The sequence below is a fragment of the Eriocheir sinensis genome, chromosome 20, assembly GCF_024679095.1.
Source record: "Eriocheir sinensis breed Jianghai 21 chromosome 20, ASM2467909v1, whole genome shotgun sequence".
Lineage (NCBI taxonomy): Eukaryota > Metazoa > Arthropoda > Malacostraca > Decapoda > Varunidae > Eriocheir > Eriocheir sinensis.
In genome coordinates this window covers 6,646,303-6,656,302 of record NC_066528.1, presented here as the reverse complement: position 1 = coordinate 6,656,302, position 10,000 = coordinate 6,646,303, and positions in this window count along the sequence as shown.

Genomic DNA, 10,000 nt, shown 5'->3' with positions numbered 1-10,000 from the left:
TGAGTCTGTGGCGGGAAAGAAGAAGTAATAGAAGAAAACAAGGAGGATAAAGGATTACAGGAAAGACAAAAAGGGAGGAGAAGGTTACAAGGGAAGCTAAAAAGAGGGAAAAGAGAGAGAGAAGACAAGGGAAGAGAAGGAGGAAGGAGAGAAGGGATAGAAAAACATAGATGAAGAGGAAAGTGGAGGAGGAGAAGGAGATATATGAGGTGGAGAATAAGAAAAAGGGAATTGATGAAAGTATGAGGAATATATATATAAAAAAAAAAGAAGCGGTCGAAAAAACGAAGATGAGGGGATGGAGCAGAGAGAGACGGAGCAGGTGGAGGAGGAGGAGGAGGAGGAGGAGGAGGAGGAGGAGGAGGAAGGTGAAGTGGCGTGAGTGGACGACAAAGAGAGCGGCTGGTGGAGGCGAGGAGGGAAAGAGGCAGAAAAATGCGAAGTAATGCAAGAAGAGGAGGAGGAGGAGGAGGAGGAGGAGGAGAAACTTTGAAGGTAGGTAGGCGGTTCCGGTGGTGATTCTCTCTCTCTCTCTCTCTCTCTCTCTCTCTCTCTCTTTTCTTCTCTTGTTTTGCATCTTCCTCTTTTTCTTCTTCCCTTAATTCCTTTTCTCTTTCCTCCTCTTCCCTTTTCCTCTTTCTCCCTCCCTCTTCCCTCTTTCAGCTTCCTCTTCAACCCTTTCCTCTCCTCTTGCCTTCCCTGTAATCCTTTTCCTCCTCCAATTTTCCTCTTCTCTCTTACTCTTTCTTACTCTTCCCATCGTCTCTCTCTCTCTCTCTCTCTCGCATCCATCCATCCTGAACGCCTCTTCTCCATCGCTTGAGTTACGGAGCGCAAAAAAAAGGTAAAAAAAGTACTAAAAAAAATAAAATAATAATAATAATAACCAGACCGACCAACCTAACGGAAGCCTGCGCGCTCACTCTCTACTGGGCGTCGTCATCATCATCATCATCATCATCATCATCATCATCATCGTCATCATCTCGCGAGGGAATGAAGACACGTAGGAATAACATCGAGGAACAGCAAAAGAAAAAGAAAAAAAATGGGACAAAAAATGAGAAATGTACGACGATGATACCTTAAAAATGGAATCGACAAATAAGGAAAACAAAGGGAAAAGAAAATGGGAAAAGAAACAGAACAGAAAATGAGAAATGCCGTGGAATAAGGAAACGGAGGAATGACAGAGAAATTGGAGGTTATTGAAAGAAAATTGAGAAAAAGACAGAACGAAAATGAGAAATGGGAATGAAATAAAAGGAAAGATGGGAAAAGAAACGGAACAGAAAATGAGAAATGCCGTGGAATGAGATAACGGAGGAATGACAGAGAAATTGGAGGTTATTGAACGAAACTAGGGAAAAAGACGGAACGAAAAGTAGAAATGGGAGTTAATAAAAGAAAAGATGGGAAAGAAACGGAAGAGAAATGAGAAAATGTCGTGTATTGAGGAAATGTTCAGAGTGAAATTAACAAGTAGGAAAGGAAAAGAAACCGGGAATGAAAATGGAACGATAATGAGAAAGCGTCGTGGAATGATGAGACGAAGGAATGACATCGAGAAATTGGAAAGGAAAATGAAAAAGCAAGAAAAGAAGTAGAACAGAAAATGAAACGCGTTGTGGACCGATGCTGGGAATGACATCGAGGTATTGGAAAGGAAAATGAAAAAGCGAGAAAAGAAGAGAAAAGAAGTGGAACAGAAAAAGAGACGCGTTGTGGACCGATGCTGGGAATGACATCGAGGTACTGGAAAGGAAAATGAAAAAGCGAGAAAAGAGGTGGAACAGAAAATGCTAGGAATGACATCAAGAAATAACAGTTGGAAAAAGAAAAAAAGGAAATAGAAACAAAACAGCAATGAGAAAACGGAATAACATCGAGAAATTGGAAAGGAAAATAAAGTCACGAGTGAAAAATAAGAAATTGGACATAAATGAAAAAAAAAAAAGAAAATACCATGAATAAGAAAAACTTAGGAATGGCATCGGGAGAGAAATAAATTAGAGATAAGGAAAAAAGTACCAGACCATGAAAACGAAAATAGAATCACAATATCAAATCAAAATAAAATTAGAAAGTAGAGGAGAACGGAAAAATAAACACAACAAAAAATAACTTCACTTAATACTTGTCGCGGAACGAGGACGGGGTAGAATGACATCGAGGAAAAATAGATATATAAAAAAAGAAGAAAAAAAAAAGAAATAGTAGAACATTAAAGCAAAAACTACACTACTTAATATACGCCACGGAATCAGATCAACAAATAAAAAAAAGAGAAAGGAAAAAAAGGAAAAAGGACAAAAAAGACTGAACGTAGAAGCAAAAATTATCCCACTTTATAAACGGAGGAACTACATTAAAAAAAAGCAAAAAAAAAAGCAAGCCCCAAAAAAGAAGAATGGAAAATGACATATCGTAAGAGAATCAATGCCATACCCAAAAGAAAAATCTTGTAACAAAAGAACACTTGAAAAAAAAAAGCTCACTGACTAAAAACACACAAAAAAAACAAAATACAATAACCAACAAGAAAAACGAATAACTACCCAATATAAAAAAAAAACTCAACAAACAAACACCCAAAGACACCCAAGACAACAAAAACAAAAACCTCACAAAACAACAACAAAAAAAAAAAATAAAACAAACAAACCAGGCACGTGTCAAAATCAAGGGAAGGCAAAAGGCTAAACACAAACACCCAATTACAAAGGAAGAGTCGAACCCGCGCCGCTAATCCACCTTTTACCGCCCAGCCAATCACGACAACCCGACAGCCGTGACGTCACACCAGGTAGGCCAATGGGAAAGCGGGGAGCAGGTGTGTAAAGAGGAGGCAATTAGGGGCAGGTGCGAGTTCCATCCGTCTTGATTCTCAGGTTTTAGACGTGGGGAAAGCTGATGAGGGGGAGGGGAATGGGGAAGGAGGGGAGAGGAAGGGGAAGAGGAAGGGAGAGAAAGGTTGATGGGTTGGACGTGTTGAGGGGAGGATTGGGTGGGTGGGAGGAAGGGATGGATGGGAGTATGGGGGAAGGTGTTTAGGTGGGTGGGAGAAGGGGAGATGGGTTGAACGTGTGAGGGGAGGATTTAGTGGGTGGGAGGAAGGGGTAATGGGTTGGGTGGGTGGAGGGAAGGTAGGGTGGGGAGAGAGTGTGACGTGAACCAGTAAGAAGGTGGGTGGTTGGGTGGAAGGGGAGAAACGATGAGAACAAATGATGATGGAAGGATGAGAGGGAAGTGAACGGATGTGAACCAAGAATGGAAGGAGAAGAGGAGGAAAAGAAGGGGAAAAGAACATCTAACATTTCATGGCACTCAGATATAACACAAAAGAAAAGAGAAGAAAAAAACGATAACCAGCATAGAAAGAAGGAAAAAAAAGATATCATACCACACCTAATACTTATGAAGAGAGAGTAGAAGAAAAGAAGAACGTAAAAACAAGAAGATGAAAAGAAGACAATTAATAAAAAAAGCCTCCAAATATACAAGTAAGAAAAAAATAAAACAAAACAAAACAGGTAACATCATAAATCAACAGGTATGAGAAACAGGTGCAGGAATGAATGAAAGGAAGGAAGGAGGGAAAGCGGAGAACAAACAGGAGAGAGAAAACAACAAACAGGTATGGACGAAAACAAAAATAAGAGAGAAAGAAAGAGAGATTGAAGGAACACCCAGGCAGAAAATAGACAATAGAGATAAAGAGAGAGGAGGAGGAGAAGAGGGGAGAAGGAGGCGAATTAAAGGGGAGTGAAGTAGATAAGATAAAAGGGAAACATCAGACAGGTATAGGGGTGGGACAGGTGTAAGGGCGACAGGTAAGGGGCACTACAGGTGGGTCCTCAGGTAAGGTGAGCGGCGGGCAGGTGAGCGGAGAGGAAGGAGGCTGCGGGGCCTAACATAAGCAGGTGTGGCGCTCACGACTCGCACAATGGAGGAGGAGGAGCAGGAGGAGGAGGAGGAGGAGGAGGAGGAGAGGGTAAGTTAGGTGATGGAAGGATACATGAAACAAAATGGAAGAAGGTGAAGAAGAAGAGGAAGAGGAATTTTAAGAACAAGAAGAAAAAGAAAACAAAGACAAGAAAAACAAGAATAAGAAACAAGAACAAAAAAAAAAAATACGAAACAGAAAAGAAAAAGAAAAGAAAGAGAGAAAGTAAACATGTAATTAACGATAATAATAACAATAAGATCCACGATAATTATAATGAAGAATAGACGGAGGAGAGAGAGAGAGAGAGAGAGAGAGAGAGAGAGAGAGAGAGAGAGAGAGAGAGAGAGAGAGAGAGAGAGAGAGAGAGAGAGAGAGAGAGAGAGAGAGAGAGAGAGAGAGAGAGAGAGAGAGAGAGAGAGAGAGAGAGAGAGAGAGAGAGAGAGAGAGAGAGGGGCAGAGGCAAGAAGGAACTTAAACAAAACAAAAGAATGATGACGAAGGGAAAACCAGGAGGAGGAGGAGAAGAAGGAGGAGGAGGAGGAGGATGGGGAAGAAAAAGGAGGGTAAGAATAGAGGATAAAAAAAGATGCTGGGTTAATTAGTAAATACTCAAGAAGGTAACGGGAGGGAGCGGCGAGGTATAGCAAGAAAAAAAAGAAAAAAAAAAGAAAGGAAAACTGCTGGAAATTAAGTCGCTGCGTAAAAGCAAGGGTGAAAACAACGGAGTGAACACGCGGGAATTTAAAACAACAAGAAAGTAAACAGTGAAAATTAAAACACCGTCGAGAACTTACAGATGATAATAAAGAACAAACTGGAGGGAAGTAAATACGTGAAAGAATGGAAAAAAAATGTGTATAAAATGTATATAAAAGCAGCTGGAAGAGGAGGCAAAAACCACACGAGAATTAATAAGGAGGTAATGTTATGGGAAATATATAAGACGAGATAAAGTAAAAAAAAATAAAAAATAAAATAAAAGGATAGACAGGCTAAAAAAAAGTAAATAAAAGATGAAAGAAAAAAACAGAAAATACAAGAAAAAAGTGGTATGGAAAAAAATAGAAAACGAGATAATATAAAATAAATAAATACGAGAATTGGAAGGCTAAAAAAAAACTAAGATATGCAAAAGCTGAAAAAAACGGGAATCATACGAGATTAGGGAAAAATAAAGACATGGAAAAAAAATAGAGAACACGACTTAAAGAAAAATAACGAGGCGGAAAAAAAAGTTCATGGTATACAAAAACAAAACTATGGAAGCCAATGATACCAAAAAAAAAAAAAAAAAAAAAAAAAAAAAACCCGCGAGCCCAAACACTTAAAAAAGACACAAAACGTAAAAAAATATCAACATCATAAAATTCATCAGCGTTATAACGTGCGAGATAAATACACAAAGGACGTTGTAATAAAAGACCAACGAGACTGAGAACAAAGAACGCAAGAAAACCTTTAAAAAACTGGGAACAAAAACGCCATAAGAGCAAGGAGGAGGAGGAGGAAGAGGAGGAGGAGGAGGAGGAGGAGGAGGAGATAAGTAAGGAAGTCGAAAAACACAAAGAACTCCCTTCATTCCCTCCCTCCCCTTTCCTCCAACGTGGTATCGGAGGAGGAGGAGGAGGAGGAGGAGGGATGGATGAGGCGATACCTTAAAGAATTGGAAGCTGGGTCATCCTCTCACAAAGAAGAGGGTACATACCTACACCTCCCCCCCCCTTTTTCCTCCACCCCTTTCACCCCTCTACGTGCCCTCTTTAATTTTCTCTCTGCCTTTCTATACCTTTCTCCTCCCTCCTACCTTTGTCCTGTTCCTCCTCTGTTTTACCTATTTTTCTTCTCTTCTGCTTCTTGAATCTTAGAGTAAGTTCATTATCTTTCTTCTTTCTCTTTTGCCTTCCTTTCTTTATTCATTTTTTTTCTTTCATTATTGCTTCTTTCTCCCCTTTCTATTAACTATATCTAAATCTAATTTCTCAAAGGCTATTTAACCATCTCTCTTCTTGTTCTCCTTCCTTTCCTTTCTCCTCTCCTTTATTTGCTATTATCTAGATCTAATTTCCTTCCGTTTATTATCCTTTCCTTTCTTTCCGCTTGTTAACATTTTTTTCCTTCCTTTCCTTTCTTCTCCCTTTCCTTCCTTTCCTTCTCCTCTTCCTTTCGCTACGTCTAAATCTTTCTTCCTTCCATTTATCATCCTCCCCTTCTTCCTCTCCTTCACCATACTTCTCTCCCACCCTTCCATCCTTACCCTACACGTTGACCTTTGTCCCTTCCCTTTATTCCTTCCCCTGTTCCTCTTCTTTATCTCCTCCGTTCACCTCCTCCTCCTCCTCCTCCATCTCGACCTCTCTAACCTTCCTCCCTCTCTTCCTCACAAAAGTCAGGACGTGAGTATCTAAGTAAGAAAGGGAGAGAAGGAGGGAGGGAGGAGAGGTGGGGGGGGGGGGAGGAAGGATGAGTAGCAAGTGAGGAGATAGAGAATGAGAAGAACAAGCAAGAAAATTAAAACAAAAGGGAAGAAGTGGATGAGAACGGCTGGAGTGTGTGTGCAAAGGGGGAGGGGGGGGGAGGGGGAGAGGGAGTGTGTGTGTGTGTGTGTGTGTGTGTGTGTGTGTGTGTGTGTGTGTGTGTGTGTGTGTGTGTGTGTGTGTGTGTGTGCTGTCGGTCATCCTGTCAAGCGGATATTAAAGTCACTCAAAAAAGGAGGAGGAGGAGGAGGAGGAGGAGGAGGAAGAGGAGAAAGCAAAGAGAGGAGGAGCTGGATTGAAATTAGGGAAAACTCAGAACAAGAAAAAGTTAAAAGACACACCCCATTTTCTTTTCCAGACCAAAAAAAGAAGGGAAAGAAATAAAATGGAATAAAAAAGAAACAAGAAAACGTATAATTGAATTCCGTTCCGAGAAATTTGAGGTTAAACGAAGTGCAGGAAAACAGAAGAAAGAAAAAGTAACAAAAAAAAAACATATATTAGTAACGCCAAGTACAAGATCTTCGACAAAAAAAGGAGTCTAATAGTTAATTTTGTCTATCTTTTTTTCCCTCCTCTGTCTGTCTGTCTGTCCGTCTGTCTGTCTGTCTGTCTCTCTGCTCAAACTCTCAAATTCTCTCTTTTTTATTTTCTTTCTCGCTTTTTATCTTTCTTTTTCTTTCTTTGTTTCTATTTCTTCTGTCTTTTTGTCTGTCTGTCTAAACTCACCAAATTTTCTTTTTCCATTTTATTTCTCCTTTTTTGTCTTTTTTTTTTACTTTCTTTGTTTCTATCTGCTCTCTGTTTGTCTGTCTATCTGTCTGTCTGTCCAAACACCCAAATTTTCTCTTTTTCCATTTTATTTCTCCCTTTTTTCTTTCTTTTACTTTGCTTCCGTTTCCTGTCTGTCTGTCTGTCTGTCTGTCTGCTCGAACTCCCTCAATTCCTCTCCGTTTTCCATTTTAGTTCTCCTATTTTGTCTTTCTTTCTTAGTCTTTCTCTATTTCTCTATATTTTTCACTTTACTTCTCCCTCTCTCTCCGTTCCTCGTAAGTTATTGGCGTGGAGTTGTTTGGCGTCGCTCCGTCCTCTCCTCACCTCCTCTCTTTTTCCTCCTCTCATCGCAGCCCAATTAATGCGGCCCAACACTCGCCCGGCCACGACGTGCAAACCGCGGAAAAACGCCACGAAATCCTTCAAGACCCGCTTCTGCTTTCTTCTCCTCGACTAGTTCCTCCTCAAGCACCTCAGAGAAAACGGATTTGGTCTGCTCTCTTATATATAGAAAATGGGTTAATAGTTTATTGATTCGTTTTCTTTAATATGAATTCGTAATATATGGAGTCAATCCCTCAAAACAATACGTATTTATCTTCATCATTAGGGACTCTTGAAGTGGAGTTTAAGTAGAGGAGACAGCACTGTTATGTGTTTCTCTGTTGGTGCAGATGCAACGGTACACTACACAATCATATTTTTTTTAAAGTAGAGGAAACAGTTCAAGGAAAAAGAAAAAAGGAAACAATAATGAAAAAAAAGCCCGCTAAATACTACATAATACATTCGAATTTCAGGTTATACTTTCATGATAACTTTTTATTTTACCTTATTATTAGAATGAAATATAGTAGTACTTTGTCTTATATCTATTTCGGGAAGCAAAAGTCGTGCTGTACCGCTTCGTCTGCACAAACAAGAAACATGATCCACAGTGCTGCCGTCTATCAACACACAAATTTGGCGATCCCCATCATCGTAAAACTAGCTTCTTTAATTTTTGTGTTTGTTTATGTTTTCCCACACTTACCAGTCTCATTCACGCATAGTATTGCTTTGTTATCCTCGCTCCATAAGCTAACCATTTCCTTTATGCTTTATTCCTATTCTTTCCCTGTAACGAATTCAATTTTTTAACTTTTCCTCTTTCTTGAGATTTCAATGCCTGATTCTTTTCCTCTTTCTCTAATACGTTTTTACCTAACAGAGCAACGGAGATTGGCCACGATGCACGGACCTTGCTTTGTTTCAGGAGGTTGGCACTGCATCGCTCACATCATGCTTACTCTGCCCTTGAAAACAGAAAAACAGTGAACGTAGAGTATATATGGCCGAATTCTTAAACATGTCTACCGCTCTACCACATTTGACAAGGCTTTCGTAGGGGTTGTGGGAATTTCCAGGGGTAATTTAGTGACCCTGGTGGTAATAGTCTGAACTTACTGTAATAAAAAAAAATAATAAAACGCTGGTGACAACTCGACCTCCTAGTGCTGGGATTCTGCATTTACCAAACACGGCTATTTTTGACACACGTTTCAATGTCACACTTCGCCAGCACTTCATAAACATCACAATTCGCAGCTTGACATGTCCTGCCAGTGTTGATAGCATGGTCACACACACACACACACACACACACACACACACAAGGCCACCATAACGATCATGAGAGAGAGAGAGAGAGAGAGAGAGAGAGAGAGAGAGAGAGAGAGAGAGAGAGAGAGAGAGAGAGAGAGAGAGAGAGAGAGAGAGAGAGAGAGAGAGAGAGAGAGAGAGAGAGAGAATACCTAACTCCCCTCCCCCACCTCCAGCATCCTTCCCTTTACCTCCCCTCCCCCCCAACCTCCCGTTCCACCCCTCTACTGCATGACCGCTAAATTAGACGAAGGAATCTGGAATCTGGACGCCATATCTTTGTCTTTAAGGAAGCTGGGTTGAAAGGGATGAGGGTTTCTTACTATTACCAGCAACCTTACGACGCTACGGTGCACGCCTGCCAGGGTAATTATTTCGCTTCCTAACGATGCAAGAGAGAAAAAGATGAGCGGAAAATATATGGGACTTGTATTTCAGCAGGTTAGCGGTAGAAAAAGCAGAATGGAAAATAGATGGGCTTTATATATCAGTAAGTTAGTGGTAGAACAAAATGAACGTAAAAGTAGGGAGGCGGTGGTCGAGTGGTAAGCGTGCGGGAGTGGACCAAGGTTCGAGCCCCACCGCTGTACGCTTAGAATTTTCAACTATCGCCGAGTGGTGGACGATTACCCACATGCTGCCCAGGTCTTCAGTCAACCCTAACTTCAGCACCGGGAGGCAGCATAGGCCAAGCAAGAGTCACACATCACGGTTGCCACTATAAATAAAATTCGCGTGCGCCACTAACGGACTGCGGTCGCCCAACAGGTCCCTCAAGAAAGCCAACACGCGCTATAGGCAGAATGTAAAAAAAATAAAAGTGACAGGAAAGAGTTACGTAAATACAAAGACTTTACTTAATATTTCAGCGAATTTGTTGTGTCTTGAGGATTTCTTTTCGTATGCGTTCCAGGCCCTAAAGTGACCGCGAAGGACGTGTTTATGATCGGTGAGCTTTTCGGAGCTTTCAGGAGGCGAGTGGTTAGCGCAATTACTGAATGAGAAGTTTGGTGCAGTTTCGCCAACCTTTCCTTTTTTCGTTTTTAGGTTGGTTTGGAGGAGAATATACGAGAGGAGTAAATAGGTCCTCGATTAACCTTAACTATACGAAAATAACGATATAAAGTGGAGGAGAGTAAGTGGACAAATTGAGGGCTAACCA